We start from the raw sequence: 15,546 nt of genomic DNA, 5'->3' as shown, positions 1-15,546 counted from the left end.
AACCCACAAACCACGGGATCATGACCTCAGCTGAAGTCGGACATTCAACCGGCTGAGCCCCCCCAGGCGCCCCAAGAGCTTTGGGTTTCTCATCACTCCCCAAGCTGTGGATAGATTGGGTGGGTTCTCTCCAGTAGGAAACATGATGGCTGTGTTCCTAAACTGTGAGCACTTCTGTGTCCTGACCCAGAGCTAATGTTGCTCTTGATGATTCTGCAAATAAACGGGATGGTAGAGGTTTTTCCTTCTTCCCTACTTGTTACACAGCTGCCTTTAAACACCTTCCACTTTATCCCAAGGGTACTGCTAAAATGTTAGCACTTCTGATATGGGCCGAGCTGGGAGAGACTGCTTTAGTAAAAGTATGGCTTCGTGTAACCAAAATGGAATTGATACTGTCTGTCCACTCTACTTGTTAAAGTACACATTAAAAATTGTGGAGTGCCTGGGCTCAGTCGGTTAAGCGTTTTGACTCTGGATTTCGGCTGGGGTCATGATCTCGTGGTCTGGTGAGTTCAAACCCCACGCTGGGCCCTGTCATGACAGAGCAGAGCCTGCTTGGGATTCTGTCTCCCTCTCTCTCTGCCCCTCCCCTGCTCTCTCCCTATCTTTCTCGAAATAAATATCTTTTTAAAATTGTGTATTTTTTTCTAAATATTTCCAAATGGGTAAAGTTACTGTGTACTAAAGCTATGCTCATCTGTCCTGAAAGGAAGATTATCTGGACTCTTTTAAGATTGGGATAGAAATACCGGGAGCAGGAATGTGCAAAGTTTTAATTAACAGATATTTTGGGGGGGATGCTCAGCATCTATGTCCCCTTCCTGAGTTTACGGAGTTTTTTCTAGAAATCACTGTCTCTCTCATCTCCACAATCCCAGGAGGGTTAACGTAACTTCTCACTCTAGGAATAAAGTATGAAGGGCTCAGGCCCATCCATGTATTCCATTCTCTTGCTACAGTGGTTGCTTCAGTTCTAGGCACACAAGCCATTCAGAACCAATGTATTCGTTGGGACTTCTGTAAAAGATAAGCTTTCATGGGGCGCCTGGGTGGCTCGGTCGGTTGGGTGGCCGACTTTGGCTCAGGTCATGATCTCGCTGTCCGTGAGTTCGAGCCCCGCGTCGGGCTCTGTGCTGACCACGCAGAGCCTGGAGCCTGTTTCAGATTCTGTGTCTCCCTTTCTCTCTGACCCTCCCCCGTTCATGCTCTGTCTCTCTCTGTCTCAAAAATAAATAAACGTTAAAAAAAAAATTTTTTTTTTTTAATAAAAATAAAAAAAAAATAAAAGATAAACTTTCACACTTCCTATTGACATCTTAGCTCCTCATCAAGTGGAGATGTCTGGACAGGCATAAAGCCATTTTTGTTGCATTGAGTGGTGCATTTGGGAAGTCTCTGTATGGAGCCTATCAGGGGAGGCTGAATAAGAGAGGGTGAATTTGAGTCCTTGATGACATCATCTGAACTCCTGGATCAAACCTCACCTGCTATGGGAGGGGATTCTGAAATTTCAGTTTGACAGATCAGTGCATTCGTCCCTCTTCTGTGTTTTCTTAGTTTCTGTGATTGGTCTATTTGGCACCCAGTCATCACAAGGTCAAGGTGATTGTGTGTATCTTGATTATATTAACTAGATCTTGATATATTAACTAGATCTTCTAATCTGTATTCTCGGTGCTCGGGCATTTGCAGCCTCTCTGGGGAGAGACTGCTTCCCCCAGGACTAGCCAATTCTCAGGCCTGGAGCATGTGTTTCGTATGCAAACCAACCAAGGCCGAGTCTATGCCCACGGACACCCCCTTTATCAAACTTGCACACCCAAAGCCAGTGTTTCCCCTGCCCTAAATCAACCCAGGGCCAGGCACCAGACAGCTAGAGACAGCCCATATGGCTTAGATCCTGCCCTCAGACTTACCTGTCCTCATCTGTTGACCTGACCTACCAAATCTTCCCCAGAGAAGCTTCCAGGAAGGCTCTGTCCTCTTCCTTGGGCCTCCAATGAAAACCTGCAGCTGCCCTGTAGCCCTGCCTTGTGTGGCATGGAAACGTAATTAATAAAAACCTTTCACTGGCCTTGGCCTCAGGTCCTCAGTCAGGCATCAATACACTAAATCCTGGCTTTAATATTAGAACACTACCCCCACTATCACCTTTTTTGGGGGGGGGAGGGGGTTAAGTTGTTTGAGTTTCTGTTACTTAAAACTGAAAGAGTATGGACTTATGTAGCCAAAGAAAGAAAAAAGTAAGTCACCCTAAGCTTATTGTCATCGGATAAATGTCTACCCCTTTCTTTTTTATTAGATAAACCATCTGTTCTTTTCTACCCTTCTTGTCCCCCTGATTCCATCCCCCCCACTTCCTCCCTCCCTTCCTTCAGTATTTGTGAAGTGCTCCTGAGTGTCTGTATTGGCAGAAATGTTCCCAAACTGTGTCAGACATTTCCTGCCCCCGAGTGGCTTACAGCAAATGCATGTGGAGTAGACAGATGGGAAGTGATGGGACAGGGGAATGGTGTGGGGCCTGAGGAATGGACAGACCACTTTTCCTGAGTCCTGTGCAAGAAGAGCTTCAGAGGAGGAGCGATCCCTCAGGTGAGTCCTGGGTAGATTTTGCGACCAAACTCAGGAACAGAACAGAGAAGCGTTTTCAGTCAGAAGGCCCTGCATGGGAACTTAATTTTGTCAGGCCTGGGTGTGGGCAAGGGCCTCTCTATGGCTAGAGCTGGAGCTCGGGCTGCAGCACTCACCTTAGCGCACAACGTAGTGGGGCTCCAAAAAACTCAGGCGTTCATACATAATATTTTAATGTGGTACTTTAAAAAATAAAAATGAATCCAAAACGCTTGATGTGCAAGATATCAAACTTATTGTTAATCAAGATGACAATTTAAAAATGAACATGTTGGAATTCACAAATGGCACCATGCAAAAGACGTTTCGGCAAACTGAGTTGTAAATTATGGAAGATGCACACTTAGTGAAAAAAAATTGTCAAAAATGTCAGTTCTCTCAACTGAAAAGACAAGTGGATTTTCAAAGTATTACTGAGGAGTCTGCTTCCGTGAAAGCCAAGAAAGTAAAAAAGTAATACATTTAGTTTTAGGGGCCCCTGGGTGGGTCCATCAGTTAAGCTTAAGTGTCAAACTTTTGGTTTCAGCTCAGGTCATGATCTCACATTTTTTGGGATCCAGCCCCGTGTCAGGCTCCACAAAGTCAGTGGATTGGGACTCTCTCTCTCTCTCTCTGACCCTCCACTGCTCACGCTCTCTCTCTCTCTAATAATAAACTTAAAAAATTGAATACATAAATTTTGTTTTCATGTAAATAAAAATTTAAACCTAGAAGAATATCGTGGGTTTTAGTACATTTGTTTTGCAAATGTTTAATCTTTTTTCCCACTACCTTAATATTCTGCAATCAAGCTAATCATTAAAATATATAAAAAACGTATAAAGGGACACATTTTTTTTCTTTTACCTTGGGTTCTCATATGGTTTAACAGGCAACTCTCTAAATCTTATCTTTATTAAAACATTTGGTATGTTTTACAAAAATTTTGATATTTAAAAACATGTTTAAAATATTATTTACCTTGATTATTGAGTTTTTTGGTTCCCTTTCAGATTTCACTCTTGCAGCAAATGTCTCATTGGCCTCAGTGGCCCTGGAAGAGAAATTAGATTCGTTTAAAGAAATAACCTCTTACTGTTCATACCCACTTGAAATGCTTTTTGAAGGAGGAAATAGTTTAAAAAGGCAATGGTTAACCGAAACTTCCCACTCTGGTCTAGAAATGTAACAAGGGTGTTAGAAAAACTCAGTAGTGTTCCCCATGCACATCTCTCTACTCCTCACACAGAACGCCTTGCTTCTGACGCTTCTGGTTACCAAATGGGTGGGTTTTTTCTGAGGAGGGACACACAGGCCAGAAAAATGTAGTTTAAACTCCCTTACAGCTGGCAGCCCAACGATGGATGTCAGGCACCTGCAGGGAGTACCATTTCCCAAGACGCTTATGGTGCCTTAATGCCTCAGTGTTTACGCTTCCTTAAAAACTAAAAGCAACCTTATCTAGACAATAGGTAAATCTTCAGGGTCTCACAGGACCATATAGAAATTCCTTGGAGACTTATGGTAACTATACCTCCCTCCTTCCACAAACTTAAAAGTATATGATCAGTGGTTCCTTACAACCCGAGTGCAGCTTTTTCTGCCCACGGGTCCTGTCCCCGTGCTTTAATAAAATCAGCTTTTTGCACCAAAGACGTCTCAAGAACTCTTTCTTGGCCCTTTGCTCACGAGGCCCACTTCAAATCTCGTCACCTTCCCCCCGCATCTTAGCAGTTCTCCATGACACCAGCTGGGCATCCTGCAATTTAAGTCAATTCTGACACAATCGTGTGGGATCTCAGAGGTGAAGGGCTCTCGCTCCCAAGACGACTCTCACCCCCACTTCAGACTCCAGCAGCAACGAGGTCCCCCTGCCACCTGTTATGCCCAGAATTCGTGATCCCCAAAGACCACTAGGGAGCCGAGTCCGATGCAAAAGCAAAAGAACCTTTATTCGAGCTAGCTCGAGCTCAATCCCCTACCTGCACCGACGCAGCGGTGAGATACCAGGGAGAGAGAGCGAGTTTCAAAAGCACAAAGGTTTTATAGGGGTCTAGGGGCAGTTGGTGAGGTAATGGCTGTGGCCTCAGCCGATTGGCTGGGGAAGGGTCGTGGCCTTGGCCGATTGGCTGGGGAAGGGTCGGAGTCCTGTTACGCAGGTCGCTGGGCGTGTTTTGATCAGAAAGTTTGAACGGGTGAGCGGGAGGTTACTCAAGGGGAGGAGGCGCAGTCTGAGGTTTCTGTGATTTTCCCGGAAAAGGGGTCATGTCGGGGACATAGTCACTCAAGGTGGAGAACACAGAACAAGATGGAGTCGGCCGGCGTAGGCCCGCCCTTTCACCACCCACACCGTCCGGCCCAGCTGGCTCCAGACCAGAGGCCCCCAGAACTTCTCCTGGGGCTCCGTTATGTGTGGAGGTGCTGGCAGAGGGCAGGTGTAACGCGTACTCACCCTTATCACTTTATCGGACGTTAGGAAGTAGTTTGCAGATGGATCGCCAGATGCAGGGGTGCAAGCAGCAGGGGCTGGGAGGGTTCCCGGGTGCAGGAGGCTCTGTCCCTGGCCGGGTGGGGTGTGTTCCTCACCCCCGCCAAGGTGGGTGTGTCCCGTGACCGTGACCCGGAAGCTCTCTGCACTCCTCCCTTTGGGACCTTTAGGAGGGCTTCATCGGGAGCAATCAAGCATCAAGTCAATCATTTGCAGCCGCTCCTTCACACCTTGAGCACTGTGGGGCCCCTCTCCAGCTGGTAACCCCTCCCCCTCCCCCCCAATGGCAGGCAGCTGTTGCTGCTTCATCAGCAGCCGCTAGTGGTGGAAGGAGCAAGCTAGCATTTCTTTCTGGTTTTTTTTTTTTTTTTTTTAATTTAAATTCAAATTAGTTAACACACAATGTTATCATGGCTTCAGGAGTGGAGCCCAGTGGTGCATCACTTACCTACAAAACTCAGTGCTCATCCCCACAAGTGCCCTCCTTGATGCCCATCCCCCACCCTCCTCCCCTCCAGCAACCCTCAATTTATTATCTGTGTTTAAGAGTCTGTTATGGTTTGCCTCCCTCTCTGTTTTTATCTTATTTCTCCTTTCCCTTCCCTTATGTGCGTCTGTTGAGTTTCTCAAATCCATATATGATTGAAATTATACGATATATGTGTTTCTGTGACTGAAATTAGCATTTTCTTGTGCTTTTGAAGCACCAGATCCTACCAGGCAGTTGGTTTTCCCTTAGCCCCACAGCCTGGGGGGGGGGGGGGGGGGGAGACTTCGTGACACCCTAGTCCGTCTTGGGGGGAGAAGTTCCTGCAGGGGACAGGATGTCTTGCTTCAGTCCCTTCTCCAGAAGCAATGATTTCTTTGTGCCATGGAGACAATAAGGTTTTCTAGTCCTCCTCATCCCCCTGAGACCTGTGACGTGTAGGAGCGAGAGGTCTGGGAAGTCAGGCTGGACATTGCGGGTGACCCCCCAGGGGCTGTTCACCTCATGCCCCTGCTCCACCCAGGGGATCTCTGTCCAGCCTCCACCCTGCCCTCCATCTTTCTTCAAAGCACTCGGTGAAGGGTCATGAAAAAAGGCTTACGAGTGACTTCAAATTCTCTTGGTCCGGGGTCCTCAGCTATTTCCAACTGTATCATAGCCACGCTCAGCCTTTAAGAATGTGTTCATATTTCAGGGGTGCCTGGGTGGCTCAGTTGAGCCTCTGACTTCGGGTCAGGTCATCATCTCACAGCTCGTGAGTTTGAGCCCCACATCAGCTCTGTGCTGACAGCTCAGAGCCTGGATCCTGCTTCGGATTCTGTGTCTCCCTCTCTCTCTGCCTCTCTCTCTCTCTCTCTCTCTCAAAAACAAATAAACATTAAAAAAAATTTTTTTTAAAAACCGAATGCGGTAACATTTTGGCTCAACTCTTCTTACCCACAATATCACTGCCCCTGGAACACCACCTCCTCTGTGCTGAAGATGTGAAACTATTTCTGTGTCCCATTTGTCCTGCAAGGGACTTGTCCTCTGGAATTCGGTTTACGTGGCTTCTGAGAGCAGCTTCCTGAGTCACACAAAAAAAGTTATGATTTTGTAGATTATCTGGCTTTTTGAGAAAGTCAATTTTCTCCCCCAGCTTTTTATGTCCTAGGCAGAAGCAGAAGCCCAAAGTCTACAGAGATGAAATAAATATAGTTTTGTTTACTGGGCTTCTATGGAACTTCATTGCTCTGATTAGCAGTCCATTAAACATTCCTCTTCAAATTCACAGAAACATCAAATACGAGGCATTCTTGTTCCCATTTTACATATGAAACAATAGGCTTTTTCCAGAGGCCAAAGAGTAATTGCCAAAGCAAGGATGCACATCTAGTTTTGTCTGCCTCTACAGCTCCAAATTTGTTCTTTCTGCCGCTCACTGTCGCGTATGTAATCAATGAGTCTGGAGACATCAAGTGGAGACATTTATAAAAATAATCCTGAAACAGTGCTAGAAGTCCACATAAAGGTAAGCACAAGACACAGAGACATTAAAAAGAGTGATCTCCAAACTTAGAGGATTAGGGATGTGTGACCAGAGATGATTTCTAGAACGCTTCTTGATGGATGAGTAGATATTCGTTATAAAAACACGGGCCAAAAAGGAAATCAAAGGCATCAAAATTGGCAAAGATGAACTCAAGCTTTCGCTTTTTGCAGATGACATGATATTATACATGGAAAATCCGATAGACTCCACCAAAAGTCTGCTAGAACTGATACATGAATTCAGCAAAGTTGCAGGATACAAAATCAATGTACAGAAATCAGTTGCATTCTTATACACTAACAATGAAGCAACAGAAAGACAAAGAAACTGATCCCATTCACAATTGCACCAAGAAGCATAAAATACCTAGGAATAAATCTAACCAAAGATGTAAAAGATCTGTATGCTGAAAACTATAGAAAGCTTATGAAGGAAATTGAAGAAGATATAAAGAAATGGAAAGACATTCCCTGCTCATGGATTGGAAGAATAAATATTGTCAAAATGTCAATACTACCCAAAGCTATCTACACATTCAACGCAATCCCAATCAAAATTGCACCGGCATTCTTCTCGAAACTAGAACAAGCAATCCTAAAATTCATATGGAACCACAAAAGGCCCCGAATAGCCAAAGTAATTTTGAAGAAGAAGACCAAAGCAGGAGGCATCACAATCCCAGACTTTAGCCTCTACTACAAAGCTGTCATCATCAAGACAGCATGGTATTGGCACAAAAACAGACACATAGACCAATGGAATAGAATAGAAACCCCAGAACTAGACCCACAAATGTATGGCCAACTCATCTTTGACAAAGCAGGAAAGAACATCCAATGGAAAAAAGACAGTCTCTTTAACAAATGGTGCTGGGAGAACTGGACAGCAACATGCAGAAGGTTGAAACTAGACCACTTTCTCACACCATTCACAAAAATAAACTCAAAATGGATAAAGGACCTGAATGTGAGACAGGAAACCATCAAAACCTTAGAGGAGAAAGCAGGAAAAGACCTCTGTGACCTCAGCCGTAGCAACCTCTTACTCAACACATCCCCAAAGGCAAGGAAATTAAAAGCAAAAGTGAATTACTGGGACCTTATGAAGATAAAAAGCTTCTGCACAGCAAAGGAAACAACCAACAAAACTAAAAGGCAACCATTGGAATGGGAAAAGATATTTGCAAATGACATATCGGACAAAGGGCTAGTATCCAAAATCTATAAAGAGCTCACCAAACTCCACACCCGAAAAACAAATAACCCAGTGAAGAAATGGGCAGAAAACATGAATAGACACTTCTCTAAAGAAGACATCCGGATGGCCAACAGGCACATGAAAAGATGTTCAACGTCGCTCCTTATCAGGGAAATACAAATCAAAACCACACTCAGATATCACCTCACGCCAGTCAGAGTGGCCAAAATGAAGAAATCAGGAGACTATAGATGCTGGAGAGGATGTGGAGAAACGGGAACCCTCTTGCACTGTTGGTGGGAATGCAAATTGGTTCAGCCACTCTGGAAAGCAGTGTGGAGGTTCCTCAGAAAATTAAAAATAGACCTACCCTATGACCCAGCAATAGCACTGCTAGGAATTTATCGAAGGGATACAGGAGTACTGATGCATAGGGGCACTTGTACCCCAATGTTTATAGCAGCACTCTCAACAATAGCCAAATTATGGAAGGAGCCTAAATGTCCATCAACTGATGCATGGATAAAGAAATTGTGATTTATATACACAATGGAGTACTACGTGGCAATGAGAAAGAATGAAATACGGCCCTTTGTAGCAACGTGGATGGAACTGGAGAATGTGATGCTAAGTGAAATAAGCCATACAGAGAAAGACAGATACCATATGGTTTCACTCTTATGTGGATCCTGAGAAACTTAACAGAAACCCATGGGGAAGGGGAAGGAAAAAAAAAAAAGAGGTTAGAGTGGGAGAGAGCCAAAGCATAAGAGACTGTTAAAAACTGAGAACAAACTGAGAGTTGATGGGGGGTGGGAGGGAGGGGAGGGTGGGTGATGGGTATTGAGGAGGGCACCTTTTGGGATGAGCACTGGGTGTTGTATGGAAACCAATTTGACAATAAATTTCATATATTAAAAAAAAATAAAGACACAGGCGACATATACCACATTTTGTGCTCATCCAGCTTCTTTTGGATTCTCTTCCCATTTTTATTTTCCAGATGGTGCTTCCCCTAAGTGGGAGGCCAATACTTGGTTCCCATGTCTCCCCCGCTGCTAGGTCACAGGTCACTGAGCGCCAGGACTTAGATATTCCTGCCTGAGGTTTGAACTGGAATGAGGCGCTATGTGGAGTCCATTTCCTGAGAAGGAAACAGAACACACTAGGGAGGCACCCCATGCTTAGAGATAGTACATACTGAAGCTTCTCCTCCGTAAATTCCTGGGTGGCTCAGTCACTTAAGCATCTGACTCTTGATCTTGGCTCAGGTCATGATCTCACGGTTTACGGGATCGTGCCCCATGTTGAGCTCTGTGCTGACAGTGTGGAGCCTGGAGCCTGCGTGGGATTCTCCCTCTCCCTCTCTTTCTCTGCCCCTCCCCTGCTCTCTCTCTCTGAAAATACATAAATAAACTTAAAAAAAAAAAAAGAAGAAGAAGCTCCTTGCTCAGTGTCCTTGCTGTTACCTGTGTGTCCACAGGAAGCTGAACATGGCTTGGGGCAGATCGGTGACAGATTTTTGGCATTGTTCTTGCTTTCAGCCACGTGCTCTGCCTTTCCCAGAGAGTCTGAGAATTCTCTAGTATCTGTTCATGAATTCACCTGTGGCTTAGCTGAGCTAGAGTAGGCCCTGTTGGTTATAGCTGGGACCCTGCTCTGAAATAGAGCATTGCAGGGAGAGGTAATTATTAGAAAGGGAAGATCAGGGGACGCCTGAGTGGCTCAGTCGGTTAGGGAGGAGTGGGAGGCAGTGGGAAGGTGAACGGAGAGCAGAATGAGAAGCACAGGACTTCGGCTCAGGTCATGATCTCAAAGTTCCTGGGTTTGAGCCCCGCGTCGGGCTCTGTGTTGACAGCTCAGAGCCTGGAGCCTGCTTTGGGCTCTGTGTCTCCCTCTCTCTATGTCCCTCCCCCACTCACACTATGTCTCTGTCTCAGTCTCAAAAATAAAAAATAAACATTACAAAAAAATAAAATAAAGGGAAGATCAGGAAGCACTCTGGAAAGTGTAGCTATGAGTAGTAACCGGGTGTTATCAGAGTGGCAGGTGAGTGAGAGAAGATAGTGCAGACACTGACAGGTGTCACATAATACACACAATTATTTTCATCAGGAAGGTGACAGGGCCATGTGTGGGGTTTAGGAAAATCACCCGACAGCTGTGTAGAGAAAGGACACAAGGGACATACAAGTGAGACAGGCAGCAAGGGGACCTTGTGGGAGACACGTGTAGTAACGACACTGAGAAGTCATGAGTCTCTGAAATGTGAGTCCTAGAACGGATGAAGAGAACAGGGTGCGGTAGGAAGTTACCTATGAGATATAAGAAATTTAGGATGTTAGTTGGCTGGATGTGATAATGATAAAGGAAGTGGGTTCTAGAATGACACTCAGGCATCTAAGTTGTGAGATTAGGTAAATGGTAGGACCGTTCACTGAGACACGGAATGGAAGAGAAGGGAGGAAGGCAGAGGAAAAGATGAGGAACTAGATATGTTTCAGTTGAGAAGTCAAAAAGGAACAACCCACATGAGATTGGATATGTGGGACTGGAGTAAACAATAGAGATTTCTGAGTTAACAGTGCATGGGTGATTGTAGACATCTTGACGGTGGTAAGATCAACCGGGTGGGATATGTCCTATGAGACGAGAAAGAGGCAGAAGATACAACCCTGGGTAGTATCAGTAAATTGTTTGGAAGAAATGGGGAACATAAAGTAAGTGGAAAAATAATATACAAGATAATGGGGGGGGCCTAAAGAATAAAGAGATCAATTGGGTTAGTTCCATATTGAAAATGTTCAGCTAATATGGCCATGAGATGTTTATTGGTGACCCTGGGATGGACATTTTGATAAAGTGAGGGAGCCAAATAGAGAAGTAAAGTAGGGGATGAAAGGTCACTCTTTCTAGTGACCAGGGTATGAAAGGAGGGCGAGGTGAGTCATCATCTTGAGTAAGATGAGCAGGCGAACGATCACAAGGCCACCTACGTATCTATTGGTGTGGGTGACTTCAATCACACAGGCAAAGACCAACAGGAAGTCAAGCAACCACAGGGCTAGTGTTCAAATGAAGTATCTCCACTGACCTTGAAGGCACTCAAGATGATAACAGCACTCGGGGGGCAATGGCAGAATGAGCCAAATGCCGTAATCCTTGATGAATGTGAAGCAACGACAGAGAATTCAGCAGACACAGTGGACGAGTGGGTGATCCATGAGACAGCATGGTTAGGTGACCTAGACCTCAAAGAGGAGGGGTAATTGTAGGAATGGACCGAATGGACCTTCCTTTTCCTTCTAGGTTTGTGGTATGTGGAGTGATGGTATAAGGGCATTGGACAGAGCTCTGGGGGGGGGGGGGTAGGGGGAGGCTGGGAATCCTGGGGGTGTCCTGACTTTGTGCTGAGGGCACCAGGGAGGGTGATGGCAAGGTCAGGGGGAGAGGGAGGCAGTAGGAAGGTGAACAGGGAGCAGGATGAGAAGCACGGGAGTGTATTGAGAGAGAATGTGGGACGAGAGAAAGGTTGTCAGGATGATTTCCACGCGAGGCTGTGACCAAGGTTTCCATGTGGAGGGAAACCTAGTGGACCGAGCCTCAGAGTTCCTATGTGGGTCTGAGGCCCCATGATCCAGAAGCCACGTGCCCTGATGGTGGCCTTGGAATATGAATGGTGTCACCACACTTTAATTGTGCTTAGATTTACGAACAATATTGATAGCAATCATGGCTTTGGAAAAGTCTCAGGCAGATGGAACTAGTCAATTTCGTCTTTCCACAAGTTTGAAACAGCAGTTTTAGGTGACTGAAGGATTACGTACATCTTCAGGAGAGGGCAGCTATGGCCTAAATTGTTCCAAATCTCTTCTTTTAAAACAAAAATGTATTGAGAACATTCACATTCACACTGGAGATTCCCTCTGAGGAGCCGACAGAAGCTTCTGCAAAGGCGATTTCTTTCAAGGGGCTTCACTCATTTCTTTTCTTCTTTTTCTTTTCTTTTCTTTTTTTTTTTTGAGAGAGAGAAAGAGAGAGACAGTGCTGGCGATGGGCAGAGACAGAGGGGGAGAGAGAGAGACAGAGAGAGAGAGAGAATCCCAAGCAGATTCCATACTCAGTGTGGAGCCCAACGCAGGACTCGATCTCATAACCCTGGGATCATGACCTGAGCTAAAATCAAGAGATGGACACTCCACCGACTAAGCCACCAAGGCAGCCCTCACTTCTGTTCTTGTTTAGCCCGTCAGTTCATTCAATCATATGTGGGAACTCTGCTTGCCAGAGGACTATAGGACTATAGGACTATAGGACAATAGGACTATAGACCTATTCATCTTGAGCAGTAACTCTGCACAGTATTCAGCTGGTGCTAAATGTTTAGGAACTGCACAAGTGTTGGTTGAACATACGGACTTGGAGGAAGAAATCATAATCTACTTGAGCAGGCTCACATTGTGTTTGGGATTACAGGAATACACATCTCCTAAATCACCCAAAACATGGAGTAGTCTGGCTTTCTTTCTTTCTTTATTTCTAATGTTTTTTTAATTTATTTTTGACAGACAGACAGAGAGTGAGCAGGGGAGGGGTAGAGAGAGAGACCGAAACACAGAATCTGAAGCAGGCTCCAGGCTCTGAGCTGTCAGCACAGAGCCCAACATGGGGCTTGAACCCATGAGCAGTGAGATCATGACTCGAGCCCAAGTCGAACGCTTAACTGACTGAGCCACCCAGGCGCCCCATGGCATTATAGTTTAATAGAATACTAAAGTATGTATTCTAGAGATCCTCTCAGACCTACCCTCTTCTCCAGATCCAGAAAAAACTGAATGACATTGTGCTCTTTGCCATGAGGAAGGACAAGTCCCAGTATAGATTTCTGCACATTTCTATGGATAAGAGACATGTAATTAGGGTTATTTCTGGTGCAGCATGAACCCAAACATGGGACTTGGAATTTGCTCCTTGACTCCCTCTAATCCAACCACAAACACCAGCCCGTGGTTCGTAGGAAAATTTATATGCAGGTCGTGGGAAGCAGCATATATCAAACATTAACACACATAACAGTGGAAAATCATTTGTCAAGCATTCCTTTTCTCCCAGGTTCTTTTGCCCAGCCACGGCTGTCCTACTGGCCTTTTACCTAGCTTTCTGCTTTCTTAACATGTCCTTTGCCTTATCTTTTATTTCCCTCATTCCTCTGCCTGCCTCTTCCTCCAAAGAAAATAAAATCAAAGCAAGATTAACAGGTTATTCTATTTCACAGGAAATAATTATCTTTTGTTTTTTTGCGATACAATTTCCAAATTTCATCTTTTTCTCTTCCTAATTTGTCAAAACTGTTTCTTAAAGAACGGTTCTATTTTGCCAAGATCCCTGGTACTAGCTGTTTAGAAAATACATAAACGGGGCGCCTGGGTGGCTCAGTTAAACATCTGACTTGGGCTCAAGTCAGGAACCAGTTCGGGAGTTCGAAACTTGCCTCCGGCTCTGTGCTGATAACTCAGAGCCTGGAGCCTGCTTCAGATTCTGTGTCTCCTCTCTCTGCCCCTCCCCAATTTGTGCTCTGTCTCTGTCTCTCTCTCTCAAAAATAATAAATATTTAAAAAATTAAAAAAAAAAAAAGAAAATATGTAAACAAACGACTTGTTCCATGTGCCTTTGGTCCTACAAATGGTAAGGACTGGAACCTTCTGGACCATCTGAAATGAAACGCTACTTAGGGATGTGCACGAGAGCCCATACATTTCATGCAGCACCATGTAAACAATTCTAATGAACCTGCACGACTCCAACTTGTCTTTGCAGAAACTCCCCTGATGTCAGTTTCATTTGGTTCTTTTCTATTTGCACTTCCTTGGTGTTGCAAATTGGAATATTCTGTTTTCTGGGAAAATTATTAGAGCACATTTTCTTTTTCACTGATACCGACATAATATATAAATGTGTGCTTATGCATTGACAAATATATATGTTACACCTACTGCATGGCACCTACTGCCTTAGGGAAATGGGTGAGTTCACAGTCAGCAGGTGGGGAGACCAGGGAGCGGCCTGAAGCCAGTGCGGTAACAGGGGAAGCTGGCGTTTTTAATTAGTAGCTATTGAATTGAGTGTAGCCAAGTGGTTCTCTGGAGGGCCCTCCATAGCCTTCAGACATGGTCATTGTGTGCAGTTAAGCAGCTGATGTAGCTGCAAAATTGGTTTTGCCGGGTATATTCAGAAACTTGTGCACTGGATGGTGGGCTGGCTTTCTTCGTAATTGAGTTCTTTATGGAACTAAATGCTTTCACTTAAATGTTTTTAACTTAACTTAAACATCAATGTTTTAAAATCACATTACCCAGCTTTATATCACTTCCTCAGATTGGAGTCCAGATTTGTACTGGTGGCAGATTTAAAATTTGGTTTTGGCAAAATTATTCCATAAGAAATATAGAAATTTAACTATAGAATGCTATTACTAATACAGAAATGGAAGAAAACAAAGACAAAAAACTATAAGAAATACAACTTTTAACTTTGCATCATTAATCCACTCTGAGGCTTCACGAGATTTTTAGAAGAATGGGTGAAACCAAACCCAAACCCTGTTTTGGGTTATTTACCTTGTGACAATTTCTCTAGCTAAACAAATTATTCCACGGCTAGGTACATGAAACACCTTCTCCTCCGATCAGAAAATTGATTAGATCATCTTGTTGTTGGTTGTTTTTTTTTTCCCTTTTTTTTGTTTATTTTTTTTCTTTCTTTCCTTTATTTATTTTTTGCCATTGCTCCTTCCAGTGAGATAGACAAGTTCATGAAATCAGCCAACTTTCTGCCTTCCTTTTGACCTGCTATATATTTCACACACACTCTTGGGACTGTTCATGAGGACAGATGTCTTTCTGCTTCCACTTAATGAAATTAATTCGATTCAATTCATTCATTCATTCAACAAATATTTATTAAGCACCTACAATATGCCAGGCACTGTGCTGGGTGCTGGGGATACAACTGTGGACAAGATAGACATAGTCCCTGCCCTCAAGGAGCTTACAGTCTAGAAGTTACACAGACAAGTACACACACAGGCAGTTACAATGCGGTATGGTAATGTGGTGGGGAGAGGACCCCGAAAGGGCACCTCAGTCTCATAGGCAGCGGGTGGTGGACAGTTGTGGATCACTTCCTGGGGCAGGTGCAGTCGATTTGGTACTGAAGGATGAGGACGAGTTA

The sequence above is a fragment of the Panthera leo genome, chromosome D1 (assembly GCF_018350215.1).
Source record: "Panthera leo isolate Ple1 chromosome D1, P.leo_Ple1_pat1.1, whole genome shotgun sequence".
Taxonomy (NCBI): Eukaryota; Metazoa; Chordata; class Mammalia; order Carnivora; family Felidae; genus Panthera; species Panthera leo.
The sequence above is the reverse complement of the archived record's forward strand: the minus strand, read 5'-3'. Positions refer to the sequence as shown.